At 32.5% G+C, this 27,571-nt stretch overlaps 1 protein-coding gene across 3 annotated transcripts in view; it reads left to right on the top strand.

Annotated features, from left to right (window-relative positions):
• ZPLD1 (zona pellucida like domain containing 1) overlaps positions 1-27,571 on the top strand; it is a 294,999-nt gene that overhangs the window by 226,097 nt on the left and 41,331 nt on the right. Inside the window, exons 1-2 of one of the 3 annotated variants that reach the window (XM_036219547.1) lie at positions 1,408-1,436; positions 10,225-10,336. The exons of 1 other annotated variant lie outside the window; for it this stretch is intronic. The gene's annotated coding sequence lies outside the window, so the exon portion shown is untranslated. Of the gene's footprint in view, positions 1-1,407; positions 1,437-10,189; positions 10,337-27,571 lie in introns of those variants that run through there. One more of the 3 variants, XM_016154799.2, reaches the window with a different exon arrangement.

Raw genomic sequence — 27,571 nt, 5'->3', positions numbered from 1 at the left:
TCTTCAGAATAGTATATAAATTTTTCTAAAATTTATCATTTCTCCTCTGCTTTAAACTAAATCGGTGGAAACTATATAATCCAGTTCCCCCAAAATTGTCTTTTCATGATTGATTCATTCATCTCCTACTAGGAGCTCTGTTAGGCACTACTTGTAAGCATAGCATAGACTGAGCTTGTGGGCCACCATAGAGTGATGCGGGTACCCAGTATCAAATAATGACAAAAACTATAAAAAATAAAGGAGGTGTTAGGTTTTTAATACTGTATTTATTAATGTCATCTGGAATATCAACATGAAGTTTCTGGAGCAGAGCAGACTTTTCAATTATTTATTTATAGCAAATAATGTGCTGGTTCCCTTGCACTACCATGTCCTCATTCTGGGGCCATGCAATGAGAACCAGATGTCATGCTACATATACTGTGTCTGTGTTGTAGGTGAGAAGCCTGTCCCCCCTATAAAAAACAATAAATATGGACATTTATACAGGAGAGTAAAGAAGCTGCCTTCCTGCCCCTTTTGATAGAGTGTCCTTGGAAAAGTAATGGGATGGATCCCAGGACTTCACTTTTTGGGATGTCTCCATTGTCCTGGATCTCATTTTCCCTTGAAATGCAAGGGAAAATCTATCTGGTCAGGGAAATCTATCTGGAGTTCACATTACTTATTCAGTTATAAATTATCTCCTAAGGAAAGCATTTTAGTTTAGGTTCCAGTAAAAAATTCTCAGAAAGCCCTAACTATGCAGAAAGAAAAATAATTTCTGTACAGTCCCTTAAGAGGGTTATGGGACAGAGTACTTGATGAGGTCTTTTAGACTGAGGCAAGAAGGAGCCAGCTATGTGAAAATCTGGAAATAGAACATCTGGCATAAAGACCTTAAGGTGAGAATGAACTTCAAATGTTTCAATAATGGAAAGAAAGCCAATGTGGCTGGAGTATAATGAAGAGAAGGGAAGGAGATATATTCCGAGAAGTATAGTAGTCCAGTCATGCCAGACTTTACAGAACATGGAAAGGATTTGGATTTTATTCTTAGTGTAATGTAAGGTATGGAAGGGTTTTTAAGCAAGGGGGAAGCAGGGAGTACCGTGAGGAAGCTACTGCGGTGTCTAAGTGCAAAAAAATAATAGAGGCTTTGGATGTAGAAAGAAGTGGGTATTGTATTTATTCAATAATTTCTTTATTATTCCTCAATTCAACAAATGTATTTGGTGTCTACTATGTGCTATATAGACATGGGCGAAGTTCTAGGGCCATGATTGATTGAAAGATTGACATGATCTCTTATCTTCCAGAAATTTATGATGCAGTGAGGGACAGAAAAGAGTGTGTTTGGGATGGTATGAGAAGTCATGGAAACAGAAGGAGCGCCTAAATCAGACTGGAGCTGAGACGCATAAATGAAGTCTGAGTTAAAGTTGTATTCAGCTGTATGTCACGGAAAAAGCGCTTTGCTTTTACTATTTTATTTTATTTTATTTTATTTTATTTTATTTTATTTTATTTTATTTTATTTTATTTTATTTTATTTTATTTTACTTTTCTTATTTTTCAACTAACATAGTTTGGAGGCAGATAATAATTCAGAGTTGTTATGATGACAATGACATTCAGGTCCCAGACTCCCCTTACTTTTCAGTATTGTCTTCTTAGTGCAATTTTATTCTACTCGTACTTACAAATAAAAAAAAAAAAGCTATTGCCCTCTAGACGTCACTTTTCAATTCTAGAAAGAAAGAAAGAAAAAGGTAAGGAGCACGAGATATATTGAGTATGTTTACCTAGTTTTCCAGGAAGATAATAATGCTCTGAAAAGCCCAACCCTTAACTGCTCTTATACCTCTTTGCCCAGAACTGGGTCATATACTCATCTTCAGATCTAAAGCAGTGTGGAAATCTCAGTATTTTAAAACAAAATTTACCTGCTAAATTAATTTCTGTTCCATTAGAAAGAGAGGTGGAGTGAATAAGTTTTAGGAGGGCAATTAAAAATAACTGGAACAGGGATGATTTCTGAAGAAAGGGGGAGCTAAGACTTGGAAGAAAGAAAAATTTTCAGAAGACCTTAGATAGATTAACAAGAAAGAAAAAAATTCCTATCACTTATTTTTTTCTTCTCGACTTTTTTTAAAAGAGCAATGATAAGAAGCAGTATAAAAAAGAATGTCTATGTTATTCATTTTCTGTAAACTTGCTATTGAAGATATTATTCATATTTTAGTCAATTCTTATTGATAGACTGTTAAACTGAATTCCTCTTTCACTGTCCTTTAAATTTTTTTATAATAGCTTTATAATATCTATTTGCATTACTTATAATATCCCTTAAATCAGTTTAGAAGTAGGTAGAAATCTCCTACTTCAGCCATGACTAAAAAAGGACAAATATAATAATATAGTGACCTTGAGAAAAAAATGAATTTGATCTTTAAAGGATTTTCTTAACCAGATATCTAGTACAATGGACCTTGAGTTGGTCCTCAATAAACAGAATACACAGCTATTAACAAAAACAGACCCACACTTATCACTGGTCAGAATGTTATCCTTATAATTTAGGTATTATACAAAATAAAATGAATTTAAAAACATGCTATACTAGTAAAGATATTCATCTTATTCATTAATTTCAGATTCTATGAAGCATTCTTTACCCATCTTAATCTTTCTAGTTTGAATTTCTTAAAACCGGAGAAGAAATAGAAGAAAAATGACTTAGAATAAATATCATTGAATAACTCTTGCCTATGGAATTTCCACATCTTGCTAAGGCAGTGATTATACACTGACTGCCAAAGTTGTTTGTTCCAGCAATGCCTCTTCTCTTTTTTTAAGGTGAGAGCTCAACTGTGGGTCCAAGTCCAATAAATTTTTATAAATAACTTTGCATGATCATCTGGTTCAAATGTAGATATTCAGCACCCCCATGCCTCAAAGAGCACAGGAAATGATGGACAAGGCTTAGGACAAGAAATCACTACCATAATGGCACTAGGTAAGGTTTACACAAGCCTAACACCATCTATTGGACTTCGTGCAAACTATTCTTGAGAATTCATTATATCTATATAAAATTCATTTTTCAGACGACTGATTATATTCATCAAGCAATAGTTTTAGTGTTTTCTCTCCTGTTTAATTTCATCTTTGATAATTTGTTGAGTCCCCCATTCATTGTAAGTTATATTTTCTTTTTCATCTGGACTGCATATTTATCTGATTGAATATGAGAGTGTGGGACCATTTTCACAGTACAGCTTTTGGCATTTATAGACTGGAAGTTTATTGGTGCTTTCCCACCCTGAGGACATTTTACTTTGTATATTTAAATCATAAGTAAATATTTGCTTAGAGGAGAGTTGAGAATCAGTATTGGCAAATACATTTTTGCCTTTATGTTACTATATATTATTATTTAAATTATAATAATTTTCATCTCACATTCCTTGTTTAAACCCGAAACTTAGAACATCACAGAAAAATTGTTATCAAAAGACAAAGAGGCACTTGAATGTGTGTATGTGCCTTTAACAGAACAGATTGCTAGCTACTCCAATATTTCATCCTCCCCCAACCCCCAAACACACAAAAGTCATTGTATCACTCATTCACTTTCTAAAGCCTGTTAGGGTACCGATGGTACAAATGAAGTGAACTTTTAGCAACCTAACACAGAACTTCAGAAATGGTGAAATCAGGAAGCCACTTAGAGTTTAATCCCCTCTCTATTAAGACTTCTTTCAGAGAAACATTAGAGTTCCTGTTTGGCACCTAGGAGTACATAGGAAAACTGTTGAGTGGTAATTGGCTCAGGTATCTAAGTTTTGAATGGATTCCTTGTTCACGAAAGTCTTGCCTGGGTCCAGAAAAGGGGTAGGAGAGATGGGAAGAGTGGACAGATAAGAGTACCCATAGATTTCTGTGGCATTTCAAAGTGTAATAACCTTCACTTTCTAAAATATTTAATGGGAAAAATGGAAATAATTATTTGACCTACTGTTTTATATAAATATGGTTAACATATGTTTTAGAAAATAACTTCTTAAGGACATCAGATCTTATTGTATTTGCACAATACTCTTTCGGTGTCCTTAATATATCCATCTGTGTTAATTGTGGGGAAGAAATGCATTGGGTTCAGATAACACAAGGTGGTTGCAAAAGTTTTTTTACATAGACAAAGTATTTAACTGTGGGATGAAAAGATGGGAGCAGGAGGACAATTGGATTCTACTTCTCCAAAGCCGAGAGTATGTGAAAACCTTTGCCCAGAAGAATTAGCAGATGGTCTAAATCCCCTTGGAATACAAAGACTCAATTCAATATTGATTTGGGATTATTCGTTCAAAAGATTTGTTCTCTTCTGAGAATTTAATAAACTAAGTAAGACTAAACCGTGTCATTCAATTTGACCATTATAATTTGTTTAGTGCCATTCAAAGGAGTTATTAAGGAAACTTTTCACACTTGGGAAAAACAGTAACAGCACTCCAACACTCACATTGGTATGGCTGGTATAGACCATTTCCTAAGAACATCAAGTAATTCTGACTTAAAAAGCTAGCCTTGATGAAGCTATCCTCTGTATTTGAGATAAATCTGGGCAGACGAATATATGAAATACCAGAATTAAGCTTCCAAAAGAATTATTCAGCCAAAAATAATGAATTGACTTTAATAAGATAAAGTTTATTGTGAATAAATATAAATTCCTTCATTTCAACATTTCAAGAGCAAACAAATTAAAACTAAGAAAAAATTTGTAAAGTTATAGGATGGGGGAATGGAATTTAGCAACAACATGTATAAAATTAGCTTGCTGTATTAGTTAAGGTTCTCCAAAGAAACAGAATCAATAGTCTCTCTCTACACCCCTCTCCCTCTCCTTTCTTCCTCTCTCTCTCCTTCTCTTATTTCTCTTTCTCTCTCTCATTATTTTTAATATTGGCTATATAGAGAGTAGTTAGAAGGTAGAAACTTTTTTTTTTAAATGATGATGGAGAAAAATTGGCAAATATTGTTCCATTCTTGAAGACAGGTTCAGGGTGTGAATACTTTTCCTTATATATTGCATTTTCCTCCATAACTGATATGTTTCTATAGGACAAAGTCATAGATTTAAAAAACTAGAAAACATCAATTTTGTTCTTCATCTCTTTTTCTCTGTTTTGGTAGGGTAATGCCACCAAATACCTTCCTGAAGGTGTCAAAAAGTAACTATAATGGTATAATCAATCTTCTTTGAAATAATTATAATAAAACTAATATCAAGATGGTACATTTGGACTTCAAGGCATGGTACTTTATAATATGATAATAATATATACATGACACTGTGATATTGGGGTTCATGGATATTCAGTGTAATAGATGTGTAAATGGGCATAAGAAATTCACTCTGTGCCTTAGGAAAATGCCACTACTGTCTATTTAGGCAGTAATGCCCCCAAATAATGAGATTTTAGCAGAAAACAATCTCATTTTTTTTCTAGTAAGCAAATATTATTACTTTTGAATCTTCTAGACAAGGTGGCAAACTGGTAGCTCAAAGGTTTAATCCAGTCCAATATGTGTAAATAATTTAAAAACATAAAAGAGTATATAAAATTTGGGCAATTGTAAATAAAAACCTTAATCTGTTCTTTAAAAAATCTGAAATTTCTGGCAATGTTACATAATGCATTTCTGCTTAACAATATTCTCCTGAAAGAATGTGGTCATTGCTGCCTAGGCCAGCTTTGTGCTCTCTTATTGGACATAGTTCTGGCTACTCACTTGATGTGCCTGTGTGCTCATTCACCATGTGGCTCACATCACTTATTTATACTACCTTCTAGCCTTTGTAGTCCTTGAAGTTTGTTTCCTTTTCTAGAAAAGAGGTGGTGCTCAATTTAAATAAGGAGTTCAGGACAAACTCCCATTATTCTAGGATATGTATTATAACATTGTAGCCTGAGTTTCTGGCTCAGAAATTTCTCAAAAATCCTTGGTTTTAAGTTATAGGGCCATCTTAGGACAAAAGATATCATTAAAACAGTTTTTCGTACCATTATACTGTTCGTGGCTTTCAACGAAGATTTGCTGAAAATACAAGACAACAATTTCATTACTTTTATTGGTAAATAAGGCTGTATTGGTGAATTGATATAACACTTGCACTTTTGTAACCATCAGCACTCCAATTACAATTATTTTAATTTTAATTATTTTAGCTAGGCATTTCTAGAAATGAGTATGCTTGAATAATCCAAGAAACAAGGAAATGATTTATAAATCTAGGAATGACTTAAAAGCTTTCTTAAAGTTATTCGATATCAGATTCTTAGTAATGCTAATTCCTGAAATTGATCACCTATAAGTTAATAACTACCAAGAAATTATAGTACTATAAATACTGTAAAAACCGTGAATTCTTCATTGAAAGTATCTAGAATATATCAGTAAGCCTTATATGTAAGAAGAAATCTCTAAAAGTACCTGAAAAAACAAACAAAGGCTTAAGTATCATGTGGTGTATGAGCACAAATATATCAGTATTCCACTGATGGTCTTAAAATTAATACATTCAACACTTTAAAAATAACCTTTTTCCCATTAGTGGTACAATAATACCTTCAAGACAATAACATTTTAACCTTATATCTGCTTGCTAACATCAACCAACGATTTATGCTGATCAAAAAGCAAGGCTAATTTATTTGGTTTTTAGGGTCCTGAGATTAGAAATATTTGGTTAAATTACTTGTTGAGATGGAAATTGTACTTATGTAGAAAGCTTGTTTAGCCCCTCTTTCAAGTGTGGCTGAATCTGTTTTTATAATTTGTCTACAATGCTGTGTGGTTTGAAATCCCATTAGGACACAGAGCCAATTCATTTGTGCATAAGAGTACATGGGCTACAACTGATTTTGTAAGTACCTGAAAAACCTATAGCTCTCTTATAATTCAGTTGTGCAGTAAGAAAGCCGTTAGGCTGTATCTACGACATAGCATATGTTACTGAAAATAAAAAGTAAAATTGGTAAGAGAAGATTTATGAGGTCAAAAACTATTTTGTAGCTGCTAATTGATTATATCAATCAAAATAAAATATATATATATACATATATATATATAAATAAAATGAATTTCTTTATATCATTGAGTTTGGGCCCATTTTAAAACAAAAAAGGGACTGAAAGTGAGGCAGAACATCTGGATGGTACAAACTTCATCAAGCATGGAGGTTTAAAGATATAAAATTTTTATGTTTACTTCATAATACATTTTTTTACTATGAAGCTAAAACTTTGTTTTAATAGAAAACTATGTTAAGACTGGTTTTACCTACCATTTTCTTTAACTTTGAGAGAAACGTATTTCTCCACTTTTAAATCATAAAAAAAGAGTTAAAGACATCTTCTGTAATCCCTTACTGTCTTTCTTCATTCATTTACTTATTCAAAATATTATTGAGTGCTTTGTATGTCAGGCATTCTTCTGGGATTAGGGAAACGTTAGGGAACAAGGTGAATGCGCAGCGAGGATTACATTTAGGTGTGTGTTGGGAGAGAGAGGACCTATAAATAAATAAATCATATAGTATGTTAGAAAATGGTAAATACTATAAAACTGGATGAGATGAAATCATCCAGTAAATAATTCAGTATCAGATACCTAGTACATAACAAGGCAAAGAAGGCAAAGCTCAGCTCTGAAGACAGTTCCATAACTGAGTGTTAACTTTGTGGACTACAGTGGAACTCAAACTTGATTCCTTCCTACTTATACAAATTGCTGGTGACTGTCTATTTTATCATTGTAGACTGACTCTAAAACAAAACAAAATAAAACAAAACCAAAATTGCCTTTATGTCCCATATTGAAAAGATAGAACGATGAAAAGGATGTAACTCTCCTGCAAGCAAGATCTTAAAGTACAGACTCATTAACTTTATTATGGCCTCAGGTGACAAGGAGTGATTTTTACTTTCATTGTCCAGCTGGAGCAATTCAGTTATGGAGAGTTTAGCTATACGATTTTTAAAGAAAGTGGGAATGAGACATCTCATTTGAGGAAAGTTACGAGTCAGAGTGCCTTTCTAGTCTAAATTCCGTCTCCTTTAGGAACTAAGGGGCATTGGTCATCTTTCCTCCTATTATGAAACACAAAGTCCTTTTCTGAACAGGATAACTGCTCAGATTTTAACTTCTGTTGCTATCAGACAGTGATGAATATTTTATATGTCTAAAATTAGTCCATGATACAAACATATGCTGCAATGTACCACTAATCAAATATCCAGCCAAATCAAACAGCCTGTAGGACAAGAAAGCTCCTAATAAAGGGCCCAGAGGTTTCAGAAAACTGGTAAAATCTTCTCTTGGAAAATTGTGGAATCTATGACATTACTCTTCACTACATTTTAAAAATCAAATAGTAACAGATAATGTCAGTTACTTTACCTCAACTATTTTATCTTTTCCTTGCTAAAAGCCTCAAATAGAATTACTGTCTTTTTGCTAACCAACTTGCAGCATATGTGGTAGTGGTATTCAATATTTATGAAATGCTCATTTTCTCATAGGATAGAAGCACTGATTTTTTTTCTATAAGTGAAAAATGTGTTGTTACTCAAACTTATTACCTTTTCACTTCAACTTTTAAAATGGAGGATATGGCAGTCATCCTTTCAAGGTAAAATCTGAAACATTGCTTGAAAACATCTACCTCAAAAGCTTTATTATAGAATAAAACAACCTCTGAAGAATGAAGAAAAGCTGCAGTTCCTGTCTATGTAACTAGGAAGACCTAAAAGAGGTTTCCTAGAATCATTTTAATGTTTTTAATAAGAATCATTAACCACAAAAATACAAGGAAATTTATATTAATGGTATTCAAAAAATTGGTGGATTCATGTATCACGTATTTACTCCTGAGTAGAATGGTATTATAAGTATGCTTGTTTGTGGAGCTGACATGTCCCTGAAAAAAAACATGAACCTGAATTTGTTTTGTCTAGACAACACCAAAGGTCTCTCAGCACTAAAAAAGGAGATTGAAGGCAATGGGAATAGTCTCTGGCTACTCCTTTTTTAGTAGCTATATTAGCTTTAAATTCACTTACTCTTTAGGGAAAGAGTTTGGTTCAGGGAATTTACTAGAAATTAAAGACTGAACTCTTTATTTTATTCTGTATTTTAATTTCCATTCACAGTAGCCACAGGCAACTTGCCTCTGTCACAGAAGCAATTGAAAACTTAAACGTTAAGTGTCCTAAGCCAATTAAATAAAATAAAATTTTATAAAGGTAGATTCCAATGTTATTACTTAAAAAGGAATGTGCTTTTTCAGGATAGCCACTGTTATTAAATAGTCAATAGGATAATATAAACCTACCCAATGGGCTTCAGCCTTCTACATTGTTGTCCCTAAGCACAGTAGTGCATAAAGTAAAGCTTAACTAGAGTTAGAGAATGTCAAAAACTTTCCCTGTGGCATCTAATTCCCAGCCTCCTACTTTTCTTCTCAATAAGAAATGATAATAGCTATTGGAGTGGAATTCTTAGATGACATCCAAAGTGGGTCGAATGCTCTAAAGACTGGTGGGGTGAAAATTATTTGGAGGCCTTTATACAAAAGCAGAGATTATTAAACAGGTTCAGTGTCTGGCTCATTCTTCACAACTGGGTCCTGTTGATTTTCTCTTTTTTTGCATTGACAGCTTCTTAGTCATTATTATCCCAATCAAACTAGTTTTCGTGATGATATTCCATATCCCATTTTCATCGCTACATAAAACGTAGTATTGAAAGGACCAGGCATCTTTTACAAAACACAACAGGATGTTGATAACTGTGCAGATGAATTCCTGATCCAATCTCAGGCCTTCTTACTTACTTTATGATTTTTTTCTAGACCAGCTGGCTTCCCTCAGCAGGCTGACGATGGCTCACTTCACACATACCACTCAAGACACCTGTACAGTATAAAATAGGAGATCAAAAGCAGAGAGGAAAAAAAAGAATAAGGGAATGAAGTGAAAATTGAAAGAAATGCAGTTGGAAGGAAAGAAAGGTCTATAAAAGATGAGCTCAAGTTTCATGTTGGTGATGATTAGTCTTGCAAAACCTTCTGAGACTTGTGGAAGCATTTGCCTGTTTAAAATACAGTTTTTTCTTCTTTCTTTTTTTTAAAAAAAGACTTCTCATAATGAGCACCTATTCTCTCATTTGAAGGGCTGGATCTTTTCTGAAAAAGTTTGGTAAGGACAGGCATTTGAACACTCAGTCACATGCAGCAGAATCGGGCACATGGAGGACAGCTGACTTCACAGAACCAGGGACTTGGGTAAGTGCCCAGCACTGAAGTCACCTAAAGTGACTGCAAACGTGTCTTTTTAGTAAGCACAGAAAATTCATTTTAATTTAATAATGTTTTTATAACACAAGGCAACCTCCAGAAAAACTCTTCTGTTGGTGTGATTCCAGTGATGAGCAAAGGTTGGGCTAGGAGTTATCTTAAATATAAGATAAAAAAAAGAAGAAAAAAAAAGAAGAGTAGAAAACATCTTCCCACATTTGGGAATAGAAAAGTAAAAGCAAAATATTATTTTGTGAACTGTAATACCATTCCAAATATATGGAGAAAGGACTAACTCTTTTGGTAGCTTCTCCTATTTTGAAGTTAGAGCTTGAGGTCAAAAGTTGTGTGAGATTTGCTATACCAATGAATGTATTTCTGACTTAAGTCCGGTCTACAGTTCACTGCCGGTCAGCTACAGCCCATAGATATTGCCTTAATGGAAGCAAACAGACAATTTGTATTTGAGATTTCTTATCAGGATTCCATCATACCAGAACAGCTGGCTGACTATGGAAGGCATCATCTCTAATCACAAAGGTGATCTGACAATTGAAAATAATGTTCTGATCATCTTTTAAATAAAAATTGTTTTAATGATTAGTCTAGTATTGTTAGAATTGACATGGAATCTCACATAACCTGGGAGAAATCATCCATGACTTAGACAGAAGAAACATTGTGATTTTCATTTCTTGGGTGATCTCTAAGTCTCCTTCCATTCCAAGATCGCCTTTGGTAAAATCAGTTGTTTTGGATGTGAAGCAAGACACCTTGTTTCTTAGGTTCATGTATTTGAGATAATAATATTTTTGGTTCTTTGGAGTGTGACATTATTTGTTTTGTTACTCTGAATTCACTTATAATTTATTTTAGGGATTAAAGAAAAAACAATTCTAAAAAGGGATTGAATTTAGTTAATACCTAGAATTTCTTTTAATATATAATAGTAAATATCTCACTATTTTATTTTATTTCATAGTTTTATATTATGAGACACATATCAGAAATATTATTTGAATCATTACTTCTATTAATACATTTTTAATGTCCCTAAGTGATTTTTAGTTTTCTTCACTATTATAATAGCTAAATATAAAAATGTAGAAATATCCTGTACATACTTTCATTTAGAGATTTTAGAAACGTCCTAAAATAAAATATAGTCTTCATTATTGTTAATAACCACATGATTTAGTAGCAAGATCATGCTGGATATCACAGCAAATTCTACATTTCTTTCAAGACTTTTAAAGCTTCTCCACATCCCTTTAAAGAGGGCCTATAATAATGATGCAGGGGTGATAAATGATTGAATTTTCTTCTAGGAAATCTTATTTTAAAAATAACTTTTGAACCATGAGCTGATGCTTAGACTATAATCTATTTAGTTATGGCATTATACAGTGATTTACTGATTTATATTATTATAGCTTTTTCAATAGCTCGAATGGCATTAAGTTCATTAGTAGAGAATGATAATCTTTTATCTCATGAAAATATCTATTAGCAATCTTTGCTTGTAAGGAATTCAATTTTTTGGTTAATTTACCTAATTTGTCTTTTTTTATGTATTTAATCTGGATTGTAAATTGGGTCAAGACTGTGAATTAAGCTTGATATGGTTTTCTGTGTTTTGTCTGTACTCTAAAAAGGTTTAGCTGGAAAGCAAGGCATAACAGCTTTACCAAGACATGGTAAAGTAAACATTAGGCTGAGTTTTACAGATTTAAAGTTATTACTGTTTGTTGTTAGATGTATAAGTTCATTTTGGGTGGGGAATTATAAGAACTTCAAACTCTCAAAACTTCAGCCTTTGATGTGAAGAAAGGTATATCTTAAAAAAGTAAATGATCAGTTCAAGCAGTTCCATAGTAATTTCCCAAATATTAAATGAACATCATGGCAAATATTTAATTCTAATGACTAATGGCCTTTACCAAAGCTTGTATAAAAGTATATTAATAAGAACATAATAAAATGATATTACCTGAAAAAAATTATATCATGTCCTGTCCCCCAGATTTACATGTTGTATGTGTATATAGTCATATATTAATTGTTTAAAGCATGTTTGGTAAGCTTTTCTACAAAGATCCAGATAGTAAATATGTTAGTCTTTATGAGTCTCTGTCATGACTACACACATCTGTCACTGTAGCTCAAAGGCAGCCATAGAAAATACATACACAAGAGAGAATAGCTGTGTTCCAATAAGGATGCATTTATGGACTCTGAAATTTGAATTTCATATAAGTTTTGCTTTTCATGAAATGTTATTCTCCTTTTGACTTTTTCTAACCATTTAAAAATGTGAAAACTGCTTTTTTTCATATTTCATACAAAAAGATATGATAAGTAGAATTCAGCTTACATACCATGGTTTACTGACACTTGATTTAAAGCCTTAATTTTTAAGAACTGACAAGAAGACATAATAGCACCTCAAAATTATAAAAACCAAATATGTATATCTTTTTTTTTAATTGACAAAAAGATTTAGAAAATATAGAGCTAAACTTTGAAAAAAGGTCACTAAGCCTCAAGAACAGCAAAGTTAAAGTCAGATTAATATGACCATTTTCTTATTTCTATTGCTGTATATGTGAAACCCAAGATGCAAAATATGAAAGATATTTTTAGTTTGGTTAAATGGCAGTTGAGGCCAAATAAAAATGTCAATGGCTTTATTTGTTAGTGAAGTTAAGATTCTCTATAAAATGAGATTAATTTGAAACTTTCAATAACATTATAGCCATCGTATTCCCGATTACTATGTATGGATGTGAAGGTTGGACAGTAGAGAAGGCTAATAGGAAAAAACTTGGTTCATTTAAAATGTGTTGTTAGAAACCCTGGACCGCCAGATATCCTGGACCACCAGAAAGACAAACAGGGGGGTCCTAGAGCAAATAAAGCCTGAAATGCAAAAATGACAAAACTAAAACTTTCCTACTTTGAACACATAATGAGACAGCAAGTTTCTTTGGAAAAGACAGTAATGCTGGGAAAAATAGAAAGCAGCAAGAATAGAAAAGACTGAATACGAGATGGATTGACTCTGTAAAAGAAGCACTAGGCTTGAGTCTACAAGACCTGAGCAGAGTTGTTGAGGACCAGAGGGTGTAGACATATTCATTTACATGGTCATCAGGACTTGGAGCAGATTCAGTGCCATATAACATACAATATGAAATTGCATCGTTAGAGTAAGAAAAAATAAAGACCACTTATTGTCATATATTACAATGTAAAGTATGATATTTGCTCAACTATGTTTATCTAATAATTAGCCAGAGTTTATTTAACTACACTCTTAGCTGAACATAGTATTATTAAACAACTAAATAAATCCTATGAACATTACATGAATTATACTTTTAAATTAAACCATTTTTTTCTTTAGATAGAAAGAATTCATGGCTATTTTTTCTTTCTATTTCAAACATAATTTACCATAATTTGGATTCAAAGAGTTAAAATAATTGCATAATTTAAAAAATACTAATCTTTTAGAGATTTTAAATCATTATCCATAAAATACATACATTTAAAAACTTATGTATATTTATGTATTATGCATATTTGTGCTCATATATTTAAATTCTGGCACAGCAATTCTATTAAGAAACTTATTTTGAATAAGTATTTGAGATTAAAGTAATATATTTCTGGTTTCTGCTTTATCAATTCTATCACAGAAATGTATATCATCAATGTTAATGGAGTGAAAAGGAGATTTAGCAAAGGATTGTATTATTTAACTTTGATGCTTTTTAGTTCATAACATTTTTAAAAACTGAAAATATCATTTCAGTCCATAAAAAGTACTAGCTGAACATTTTTCAAAAAAAAGTTAAGCAATTAATTAAAGCTATTTGGAGAATATAAAAGTACTAGCTAAGCATCTTTTAAAAAACTGAATAAACTGACTAAATTCAAGTAATTTTTAATCCAAGGCTTTTATTTACATACATGTACAGAAATTTCGAATCAAGTTCTAGATCCCAAATCTCATTTTATTTTGTATTAAACCATATAAAAATCAATATAAATCATTTTTTGTGATGGGTAGGTTGATATGAAGATTTTAATTTAACTGATGTTTAGATGAAATTGGAAATTTTAATTTTATTAACGATGTGATATTTAAAAAGTAACCGTATTTGACCTAACCACTGGGAGAATTCATTTCGCTATAATGTGTTCAAAATATTTAAAGACAAAGCGTGTCAGTTAGGATTTCCTGCATAAGACTTTTCTTTTGTAGTAAAATATTTTAATCATAGTCTACCATCAAATATTTTAGGAATACCTTTAAAGTTTATATAGCATGTTAGTTGCATGCAATACTTAACATCATAAGTTCTCAGTCTATTGCAAGAACCTTCTTCGTTGCCAGTTATCATGCTGTTTTAAGTTCAAAAGCTGAATAGCAACACAGAATATTATAGAAATGAACTTTGCTCAGTAATATTTGAGTTATTGCAATGTTTGATTATCCATTTGGTTGTTACAGAAAAATTTTTGACTGTAATTGAAGGTTGTTGCCATAATAACATATTGTCTGTATTTCCACCTCTGGTAATGAGCTTTAGGTGCTAGATTTTAATATCCTTGAACTTGAACAAGTGTACAAGTCTTTTTAAAAGAAATATGTTTTACGTGTACAAAACTGATCAGTTTTGAGAGATCATTAATACCCTGGAAGTCATTTTTTTTAGGTGTGAAACAAATGTGAGAATTCTAATAGTATTGAAATTAAGTCTACTTAATTTATGGTCATGTTTGTGCCCTGATTTTATAAACTTGTATCTATCAATAATCATTGTCATACTTGAAAAAAAGTGAAGTATTATCCCGATCGGACTAGACGTCAACACACTTGATTTTCTACATTGTAAGAGTATAGAACTATCCCTTTTGTATTAATATCATCATTTATTTAACAAACATATCTTGAGAATCTATAGTGGACCTGGAGGGATGCTAGATCTAAACACAAAGATGAGTATAATATTCTTACCCTCATAAAGCTTACACGTTTATTAGAGGAGTACACAGAAGTATATCTTAGTCAACTAGGGTGATTTTGACCCAGGAGACATTTGGCAGTGTCCGGATATATTTTTGGGTGTCATGACTTGAGGGGGAACACGCTTGATCTGTAGTGGGTGGAAGCCAAGGATGCTATTAAACATTCTATAATGCTGTCAAAACATCCTATGGCAAAGAATTATCCAGTCTAAAATGTCAATAGTGCTGACTTTGATAAACCTTGATCTAAGTGTAACACAGTTTTAGAACTGCTAATTCAGAATGATGCATAAACACAGATGGGAACACAAAAGAGTAAGTGATGGATTTGACAATTCAGCAGAGCAAGAAGGGTTGTCTTGACAGAGGAATATTTTGAAAGAAGAGCTATATGTGAGTTGACTCTTATGGAGAGATATTCCTGTTGAGGGATGAGGTAGGGAAGAGGAACTTTCCATACTGGGGTAGCAAAGTGAGCAAAGGCACAGATGTGTGAAATAACTTCTTATCTTTGGGAACTCTAAAAAATCTAAGGTGGCTAGGCTGGGCATGGCATATAAAGACCTTAGGTTGGGCAGGCAAGTATGATCTTATTTTGGGAGCTTTTCCTTGCTATGTCGTAGTGTTGAGTTTTCTCCTGAAAGGTTTTGGAAATGATGAAGGATTTTGAGCAGGAACAATGATCAGGCAGTCTAATTATAGGATTCATCAGCCATGGCATAAAGTGTCATGATTATTAAGGAAACACAAAAGTCTCCATGGGGTGGGGTGGGGGGGGAAGATCCCTACTTTTTTTCAATAACTGTTTCGCCTCTGATTCAATACTTTCACTTTTTCAGAACTGTATCAAAGTAACAAACACTTAACCATAACTCATTTTCTGTAGTTTCATAAATGCATTATATTGCTCATATGCTGACTCTTGTGGTCTTAAGCTGCCATGTTGTGGCATCAGGTAGCACTGATTTTTCTTGTTGTTGTGTTCTTGAATCTGTTTTCAGATTCCTGTTGTGGAACCATAGTGGAGAAAAAAAAAAAAAAAGGAGACTGCTTACCAATAAAAAAGACAATTAGAAATGGAATCTTGGTTATAGCAAAACCTTGTTCCTCTATCTCAAGGATTCTCAACCCTGGATGCTTGTAGAATTGCAGGGTGGGAATGGGGGAGATCTATGTAGCTGTATTTCTTAAAATTCTTCAGGTTAACTCGGGGACCTCTGCTATAGATACAAAATGTTAACCTCACACTTTCACTTGGCTTTGCAATGACTGCTATTTTATATTTTTCACCAGTAAATGTACCCTCTTATTTCCATTAAAAGTTAAATTAAATTTTTATTTTTTTGAACATACATTAAATTTCGGAAGGTGGCTTTCTGACTGCGTTACAGAGGAAGAGAGAGGCAGTCTATGATTTCTTACATAAAATTCATAAGTTGTATGAATTTCACTCAGGTGCAGAAAGATGATGAGAGTTTTGAACAGTGATATTTATACTTCTAAAAGGTCTGGTTAATGTGGCTGACAATGGTGCAGTGAAGGAAAGACTAAGGATCTGATCTTCCTATAGCCATTCTCTCTGTTCTTTAGCTGTAGATCATATGCCTTGTCCTAGACAGCTGCCTTGAAAATATGGGGTTTTCTTGCTTACCTGCTACAGTAGATTGTACTGTGCTGTTGTGGTTGTACCAACACTAATGGAGTCACCCCAGTAAAAAGGAACTAAAACTGTCAGCCCTAATCCTTTGTTTACTCAAGAAATAATTATTAGTTATCTGCTTTATGCAAGGAGATGACTTTTTTTGTCATCTATCAGGCAACTGAAAGAAAAAAAGAAGATTCAGTCTTCATTCCTTATAGATTATTTATAACATTGTAACAGTGAGCAAAGAGAAAACACTATTGTTATAAACTGTCTTCTCTCCAGCCTCTTGAATATTTTCCTTTGCATTTCTCTTCTCTGTCGTCAGTGTTCCCTTTGTGAAAGAATTTCTTCTAGGTGCTAATTGCTTTCTAGATTCTTTTTAAATTTTCTCCTTCAATTCACAAACTTCCTTAAACAAGTATCTATTGCTTCCACTTCCTTAATATATATTTATAATAAGCATCTTCCTAAGACATAAATAATTAGACTCTACAATTCAACTGTGAGTCCTTATTCAGATCATTGGAAATATATTTTCTCTCGACATTGTCTTTGTGAGCATTTCAGTGTGGGGATGCTGGCTTCCTTTTGCTTGCTCTTCTGTGAGGCCGGTCGAAACATGTCTATGGGTGGGGACATCTAGCCCATCAGTATCATGTTGCTACCTTGCTCTAAACCAGTGAGTTTCAAACTTTTTGACTATGACTTACAGTCAGATATTTTATACCGTGATCTAGTGTACAGTACGCATACCCATCCTGCATCCACAGAACATATACATTTTACAAAAATAGTACATTCCATTCCATCATATACAATTCATCCTATTCTATTTCACAAGAAAGGCAGTTTTTGACCTACTGAACTAGTGTCCTACCACAATACTTAGTTCAAAAGATTCTTCTAATCTAAATCCATGATTTTCAGCAAGGCCTGTGGGGTGTATCATCCTCCTGAGGGGATCGGCAGAACTATTAAAGGGTGTGGGGATAGTCTGAAAATAAAGCTGTTGTTCGTTCCATTACTTTGATTTGTGTTTAGTAAAGAGAGCTAATTTATTTAGACCTAGTCCCTACTCTTCTTCAAGTCTCAATTATATTTTATCTTTTTCATGGAGTTATCCAATAAATGAACCAAATTTAACACCCATTGAAATCCACTTGGCAGTTAATTTTGTATTGCTGGGTGACATCTTTCGTGTAACTCTTTGAGTCAGAGACTTTTTTTGTCATGATAAGCCTTGATTTTCATACTATTCTTGATAGACTATTTACCAAAATAGTCTAAAATAAACTCTCACAAATGGATCCCCATGCCTTTAAAGATTTATGTTCAAATTTGCCAAAGGCCCTGGTTTACTATTTATGACACAACATTATCTGCAATCTGACCTACAATATGTCCTTCCCCTTTCCTCCTTCCCCCTCGCTTACCTTTGACCAAGATCCACTGTAAGGACAGCTTGCTTTGCTTACTATGGCCCACAGTCTTCTCTGGAGCTTGCCTGGTTCTTCAGATTCCAGAGACCATTTGGTTTACAAGACAAGAGCTGAAAAGTTGTATCTAGAGTTATGACTTCATAACTCTGGCTATTGCAGTACTGTGAACTTGTAGAATTATATTCATCTTATCCTAGACACAAAAGCTTATAAGCTATCTTCTAAGACGTGATAACTTTTCCCCTTCAGAACTCTCATTCTCCAATATCTTGACACCATTGACTTTGATCCAGGAAATAAGTTAAGCTGATCTCTCTTCTTTTCCTTAACTCTACTAGATAAAGGATGAAATGTACTTTGAAAAAAGTTCTATAACTAGCTTCTACCTAGTTACAGTTATTTAGTCACTTAGATTATGTAGGTCCTTATTTTACAGATAGCAAGAAAGTCCGAGAGGCAAAATGAGTTACTCAGAGTACCACGGTCAAAATAAGTTACCTATCAGTCACTTGATTTTGAGTTTTTTTTCAAATACACAAGAGATTAAAATGTCTTTAATATTTCACCATATTTCCTACACACGTACACATTTTTTTTGATAAGTCATTTAAAGTAGAAATATCATTGCCACTCAAAAGTCAGGATTAATGTTTAATTCTTTCCTTTTAATTACTGATTTTCAGAGTAAGAATATTGATGTAATGATCACCTCCACTGATTTATAAATGGTCTTTTAAATTCATAAAATAGAAATAATTAATATGGTGTTAACTGAAATGTTTAGAAGGATTTAAATTTTAGATTCTCCCTGGTTTGAACATTGATTCTTAAGTAATGTGTTTGTATATGTCTGTCTGTCTGTCTGTCTATCTATCTATCTATCTATCTATCTATCTATCTATTTATCTATCTTACTTGACCCAACTGGCTAAAACTTTTGTAGATTTGATTTTATCATGCCCCAAGGTATTGCATTTTGTGGATACAAATTTGTCATTAGGAAACAGCTAAGTTAGAAGATATTAGAAATTATTATTTCAAGAGCTGCTTTTAATTATCTTTTTAAATATTATCTATAACAAGTATGCACTTAGGAAAAACATTTACTCAGCATCAATTCCTATACCTAAAAAACAAAGGCAGCTTTGTTTGCTACAATGTATTCCTCAGAGTAATGTCATAAAGGTTAATAATACATCCTCCAAACAACTCAACAAATAAAAAAAATCATAAACATTAATGAAAACAGGGTTGAAAATGTATTTGAGGCAGAACAAAGTGCTGTTATAAATTACCAGCAGCTTATTTTATTTTGTGATTATTGCTTCCTAAAGACCTTTGAGACTTTTGAGAAACAAACAAAAATGTAAATGCAAGGGGAAAAAATAAAAGTATAAAATCAATAACAACTATTTATTTTCTCCATGTAATTTTAATTTTACCATTTTTGTCCGTGGAAGGACAAAGTTGTCCAAAAGTGGAAGGGTTGCTGCCTTCCTTTAACAACATTGAGATTATGCTGTGAGACTGCTTCCTGGTTTTATTTCTTATAAAATGACAAGAGATGAGTATAAGAATGTTCCAGATGTACTATTTGCCACCTCATCGATTGTCAAGGATAGGGCAAGAAGAAGATAGAAGATCTTTAAAGCCTCCTGATATAGTAAAGCCTAAATTCTGATAAAGGAGGTGATTTTAGAAAGAAGCCTCAGGGAATTTATCACTATTTTCTCCTGTAGTTATTAAAATGTCATGGTTTCATTGGCTCTTTACAGCTGGAAATCACCTTAGTCATCTTCTAGTCAAACACTTCATTTCACACATGAGGTAACTGAGAGTAAGGCACATTACTTCCCCAAGACCATACAGGTAATTTGTGATGAAAAGAGAGCTAGAGCCCAAAACTATGGTTATATTTATTCAAGGGTACGTTAATGTATGTTGTATAAATGTCATGTAATATGAATTAATAGGCAACATGAAAAAAAAATCTCAGTGAGCCTCTAGAAGGATGTTGTTGGGAAGCCCGTCTTATACTTTATGATGGGAAAACATTAGTTTTTCCTAAGAAATCTTTCATTACCCAAGGTTATAAAGATATTCTAAATTAACTTCTAGAAGTTTTAATGTAATTATTATGAAGCCAGGTGTTTCCCTTTGGATTAAAAAGGGCAGAAATACATATTCAGAAATACATATTCTGTGCATTTAGTGGAGTCACATCAAACTGGCATTATCATCAACAAATTCAAACTATATAATCTTGGGGAAAAAAGAGAAATGCAGTTAATTAAATAGCATGTGTAGAGTTCCTGTTATTTCAGTCAATGAATTTATTTAGGACTGCATATAAATGTGAGATAGATAACACCATACCCATATCCTTCATTTGGCTTTAGCTCCCTTATAAATCTCTGAGTGTAAGCATCTGAACATATGGTACATGATTTTAGTGTTTAAGGATGTGAATTCTATGTCTAATATAGCTTCTAAAGTATAACAACTACTTATTTTATGTTTAGTGTAAGGGTTTTTTTGATGTTCTATATTGAATAATTGAAAAATATAAAGTTTTTAAGGGTTAATATTCAGTCAAAGCTATAAATAACCAAATCTATCTATTCTTGAAAATTTTAAGTTCAAATTCTGACTTTTTGTCTGTAAGTCTAGTAAACTTAACAATCACTTTAATATTTGATTTTATATGCAAAGTAGTTAATGTACTGAAAGGAAATAGAATATACTAGTTTTTTTTTATTAAAATCAGTTTAATATGTTTGAAGGAGTTTATTTATCTCTATATATGCCTGTGTATCATCTCAAGTATTTAACTAATACTTAAAACAAAAAAAAATTTTAATTCGTTCAATCTATATTTTTGTAAATATCTCAATACTCTAGATAATCTCAGTGGCATGTCAATTTTACATAAAAGATATAAATTGTTTATTCAGTTGTACATCTTAAATAAGAATAAAAAGAGTAACCTATTAGTCAAATTCTCTAACACCAATGTACATAGATTCTTTAGCATGAAAAATGATTCTCTAATTTTTGATTATCTTAAACACATCTATGTCTGCATATTCCTGAGGTTAAGAGATGCTAACCCATTTGGGAAGCATTTATCTTCTAAGCTAACTGCAGTTGCTTATAACTAAAGGTTTTGACTGGAACAATAGGTAGAGTCTTATTTTTAACCATCACGCAAACATAACTTTATTTATTGCCTATGCAAGACTAGAATTAGAAAAGTTTGGCTTTATTATTGTTACAGCCCACATAACTCATCCAGTTCATATAATTCACATTTCTAAGTCTCTTTAGATTCATATTACACATTACCTAATTTTTCTTTCTGTAACCCCAACCATGCAGCTTTTAATATTTGATTACATTTTGCATGTTATTGACTCTTAAGATGTTTGAATGAATCTCATTCAGCTTTAAATATTTCTGATTTTGACAGAATCTTATATTTTCTTACATCTTTTTGGCCTGATGGGATCATAGAATTCTTACAGATGTAAAATGATATCAGAGCAGTGGGATTTTCTGTATTATAAGAGACTAAAGGAATATAACAACCTAAATGCAATACATAGACCTTTTCATGTAGTTGTATTTTCTCTTTGGTCTCTTTTTTTGGATCCTGGATTTGGGAGAAGAACAGCTATAATATATAGTTTTGGCAAATTGAGGAAATCTGAATATGGAATGGATATTAGATGCCATTATAAATTAATTGTAATTTTCTGGAATTTGGTAATGGTATTATGGTTATGTGGAGAAGGCCCCTTTTTCCTTGTGAGATCTATGCTAAAATATTAAGAATTAAAATGTATAAAACAATATCAAATGATTTGACAATCACCATCACTGAAACAATAGTTGATAGATGGATAAAGACAAAAATATGAGAAAAGTAATATCTGATTAAAAGCTTCATATCACAGTGCTGTGTTAGATGCTGTGGTGGCCTCAGCTCCTGAGATTTTAGCCCTGATAATGTAGATCTCATTTCCAAAGACAGTTATCTATTCAGTAATGAGAAGAAAGACTAACTGTGAAGAGCTCATGGATAATGTGTGTCTCTATACATGGTTTTGTGCACAAAATTAATTTGCATCATGGATATACCCAAATGAAGATTTTGTTATTTCTCATTAAGTTAATTCAAATTATGCAAGAGACTGCTTTTTTGCCCATGGCGGGAAACATCTAATCTTGCCATTTTAAAATAATTCTGATTTAAAATTTAATCATTCCTATCTTAAAATTTTGTTTTTTTGGGGGGGGTTAACTATGTACTTATAGTCAAAATTCATCTCATCTCTTTTCTCCTAACCTCCTCATGTTTCATGTATGAAAAGGTGGGTAAAGAGTAAGGAGACAGTATAGTATGCATTTAAGAGCACAGACTCTGGAGCCAGATTACCTGGGTTCAGATGTTATTGCCAACAAGTAGTAGGTGGGTGACTGAAAGTGAGCTACCTAACCTCTCTGTACTTCTATCTCCTCATCTGTAAAATAGGAACAATTATAGTACCTATCTCATAAAGTTACAGTCAGAATTAAAAGGTAATTTTGCTATTTTCTCTACTTAGAGTTTAAAATAAGAATATTTGGAAGTCTAAGTTAGACAATATTTTCCTTTTCATATAGGATTTATTCTAATCTTCATCAAAGGGTGGAACAACAGAAATAATCAGGAAGAAACTTATTCAAAATATTATTCTATTACTCATGAATCTCACATAAAGATAGGAAATTTTAAGAAATTTGGGAAATAATTTTGATTATATAAGGTAGCTATAAATTTTAACTGTTCAATAAAATGCTATCCCTCTGACTATGTCAGAAATGTTTTCCTGTCAGTACATATTATATTTATATAAGATCTCCTGTGATGAGCAAGAGAGGCTTGCCTTTGAAACTTAGAATAAGATTGCTATACTGGTTCTTACTGTTTCATCTTTATGATATATCAGTCTCTATATAGAAAAATTAGATTCCCATGCATTTGGTCCAAATCATCTGATATCTTGGTCCCTTCTCCATCCCTGCTCCCTTTCCAATAGGTACCTCCTCCAATTTTTTTTTTTCCCATTTCAATATATGCACTACTGTTTACATGGGTGACCAAGACAAACTTGAGAGGGACCCTGACTCCTTTTCGTTACTCACTCTGCACCTAGAATTCAACACCAAGTCCTGTTATTTTCTGTTAAAAATAATATTCTAAATTTGTTAACTTCATCTCATTCATGGTATTACAATCTTAGCCTTCAACTTAAAGGCCTTCAATTGCTTCCCATTCCATTTAGGAAGAATATTGCATCCTAGCCTCCTTGCCTATACCTTTAGACTTTTCTCCTGGCCCTTTCCTCCTTGCTTGGCATTGTGAACTTTATAGAGAACAAACTGATGGTTGCCAGATGGAAGGGAATTTGGGAGGGCTGAGTGAAAAAGGTGAAGAGATTAAGAAGTACGAATTCTAAGTTACAAAATAGTCACAAATGTAAAGTACAGCATAGAGAATATAGTTAATAATATTATAAGAGCTATTTATGGTGTCAGGTTGGTAATAGACTTATTTGGGGAATTACTGTGTAAATTATATATGCTGCATAGCTGAAATTGATATAAAATAATATTAAATGTCAACTATAATTATAAAAATTTTTAAAATAGAAACTTCTCAGTAAAAATTTGTAGAATTAATTAATTAATTAATTAACAGAGGAATATCAAATAGCAGAGTACGAATAGGTAGGTGCTCTTTTATTCTTGGTAAGAGTCACCAAGATATGAAGTTATCTTTCCATTACCATTATTGATACCCTTACAAATGCCTTTGATTTTTTGAAAGTGACTTGATTTTCAATCAGAATATATCGTCATGGTGTCCCTTCAGATTGGTCAATCCTGTGCTGTGCCTGCTCACAAATATTTTGCATATAATTTCTATTGAGAAAGAAATATTTCATTTTGAAATAATCATAGTAATAGTTATTTGATTAATTAGAGAGATATGGACATTTAAAATAAAAGGTTAAAATATCACTTTTTTATTAACTCATTATCATTGTACATCATAAAAGGAGGAAGGAAGTCAATCTACTAAGATCTTTAAAGCTGCTTCAGAAGAGTAAAATGTACTTGTATCTTGAAAATAAACCTGGTGAGTTATTAAGGAAAAGCTTTTAGAGTGACTTAGTTCTGTCAGTACCCCAAAAACTAAGGTGCTAGAATAACTGTTCTAAACTAGATGCTGTAGATCATTTAAATGCTATAGATTACTTGAGAAAACACTGAACAGAAAGAGAAATAAGAAAGGTGGGCAAAGGGAAATAAATGAATACTTGCTTTGTGTTACAGAAAATTGGAGTAGGCTTTTCTCTTAAGAATGGCCTTTAACATTCATATTTTCTTTATAGTATACATCAGCATCTTTAGAGTTATAAAATTTCTGAATATCTTCTTCATGGCTAAATGTATTTGCCTCTTTGTTTGAGGCATTATTCTGACAAGTACAGGTGTGTTATATTTTTTGTTCAGAATGTCAAGGGCACTGTGTTAAAGAATGTAGATGTACATAATAATGGATATTTCTGAAAATATAAAACTTTCATTTTCCTTACAATATGTATGTTGCCTCTAATGTTCAAGGGCAACATAGAAAATAAAGAACATAGAGCTTCAGTACAGACACCCCAATCAGAAAGCATGTTTCTTCATTAAACAGTCGTGTCTCTGGCATTTTAAAACTGATGATTTTGAAGGGTAACCTAATACATCATTTTTCTAGAGGCAAGACCATGTAACACCATGAAACTTACCTGAGTGAGACAGTTGCCTATCTGTTCAACTTCAGTGCCTCTATGCCCCAGATCCGACCTGGGTTCTGTTGGTTGCTTTGCTGGAGCAGGGCTTGATTCCTTTAACTTAAAATTTGATCTCTGTTAAAGTACACAGATTTCTCCTCCTTCCCTTTCCTGGGAACTCTTTAAATAATTTTTAGTTACTTAAAGCTTAATAAAATGTTTCTGATATTTTCTAAGGAACAAGTTTGGGAAGATGATGCAGAAGCACCAGGAATTGAGGTTATGCTCCTTGTAGGGGCCAGTAAGCCTGGGCAGAGTAGCTAGCTGGTCAATAAATGCAGAGGAGGGCCGAGGATGAGAGGACTGGGGCCATCGCCAGTGCCAAAGACCTTAAGCCATATTTTTGTGAATTTATATGACAAAACAACTAGATTTAGTTTAGTGGAAAAATGTATAAATCTTAGGTTAATGATTAAACATTTGAAGAAATGACGTTTGGTTTGAATTTTCTATTTTTTTTCCTCACTAGTTAAAGAGTGGCCTGCATGAAGGCAAATTTAAAGAAGTATGAAACTTTGATAAATCGTTGAGCCCACTTGTTTTTGCAAAAGTTATTTCTGATGAGTAGATAAAGGTACTTTTGAATATGTTCACTTTTTTTCTCAGGTCACAGGGGTGCTATTTAATAAATTACTTTTTTGGGGGAGGCACTTAGAGCCACCATTTATTCATTTGAAAAAGATTAATGTAGCTGTTTAAAGTGTCCAAGTTATTCCCAGAGAATAATTTATGCAGTGAAAGTCTATTTTATTTGTAAAATGTCTAAATAGAAAAAATAAAAATGAAGTCCAAATTAAAGACAAGTGGTCTAGTAGTTCATGACTGAAGTTGTTCTTTTCCCCTGAGCTCCATTTACATGGATTGATTTCTATCCCTGACCGCCTCATTTAAAATTTCAATAACCCCCTCCCTTTCACTCCAGACTTATACCAGTTTCCCTGGATGGTACCAGGCACAAGTAAGCATTCAATAACATTTGATAAATGAATGTAGGAATAAATTGTTATTGATTAAATTTACCAAGTAATTGCCAAATTTCCATTTGACTTCTTATAAGGGTCATTTTCTGGAGTTGCTGTGGATTGAATCTTGATTGTAACACTGGTTATTTGTTTAACTTTGGATGAGTTACTTAACATCTCTGTACCTTAGTTTTCTCATCCCCAAAATAAGAAGAATAATTTACCTATCTCAGGTTGGAAAATATATAAGAAATGCTCAAAAAAAAAAGTAAACTACATTCTGATACATTGTCAACTCTTAAAACTCACAGTACTGTTCTTGAATCAATTCGTGAAAAGAATAATATTCTTTATGCACTCATTGTCTAACTAAAACAGAGCCATGACAATTATGTAGAAATTAACAATATTTTGCCTCAATCATCTGAATCACTTAGTTCAAAGCATATTTTAAGCGTATCTTATTAATATAACTTACTTTCTAAAAATTAGCAGGGAATTAATTTTACTCATTTAACAAACTCCAATTAAGTCAAACAGTAGTGTAATAATGCCAAAGGTCAAGCTTGACTTTGAAGTCTCCTCTGCAATTTATTAGATCTGTGACCTTGGGCTAGCCAACAAGAAATGTGAGGCTTCCGTTTCCACTTTTGTATCATGAGTAATAATTAAATCTATGTTAGTAGGTGAATATTAAACATAGCACAGTACCTGGTACATAACATATCACAATAAAAGGAAGGTCAACAAAATTATCATATATATAAAATCTAGAGAACAGTGTTTGTGACAGAACTATATCACCCTATATATTATTGAGAACTGAAAGTGAAATGATATTTTTCTGACTCCAAGTTCAATCTTAAGCAAATAAATTAGAAATTTGTATTTTGGAAGTTATTTTAAAAAGAAAATTTTATATGAGAAATATCAAGTTATTTGACAGCAAATTACTTAGTATTTCCTTTATATTGCTAGTTATAAGGTACAGAGCCTATAAGTTCCAGTTTAAGAGATACTTGTGCTTCTTTTTAAAATTAATACTTCTTTCTGAATCCTTACAATTCAGTGTAGTATGTACAATCTTCTTCCTCCCCCTATCTTCATCAATTTAAATTTATGAAACTATTAAGTTAAAAAACATGTACACAAACTTTGTGGACATATATCTTCAAGGTCATTATTATCTAAGAATTTGTTATTAATATTTTATAATATTGGCTGTTAGGCAGTCTCATATACCACTGTTAGCA

The sequence above is a fragment of the Rousettus aegyptiacus genome, unplaced genomic scaffold, assembly GCF_014176215.1.
Source record: "Rousettus aegyptiacus isolate mRouAeg1 unplaced genomic scaffold, mRouAeg1.p scaffold_m13_p_4, whole genome shotgun sequence".
NCBI classification, from domain to species: domain Eukaryota; kingdom Metazoa; phylum Chordata; class Mammalia; order Chiroptera; family Pteropodidae; genus Rousettus; species Rousettus aegyptiacus.
This window is presented reverse-complemented; position numbering and strand designations above follow the sequence as displayed.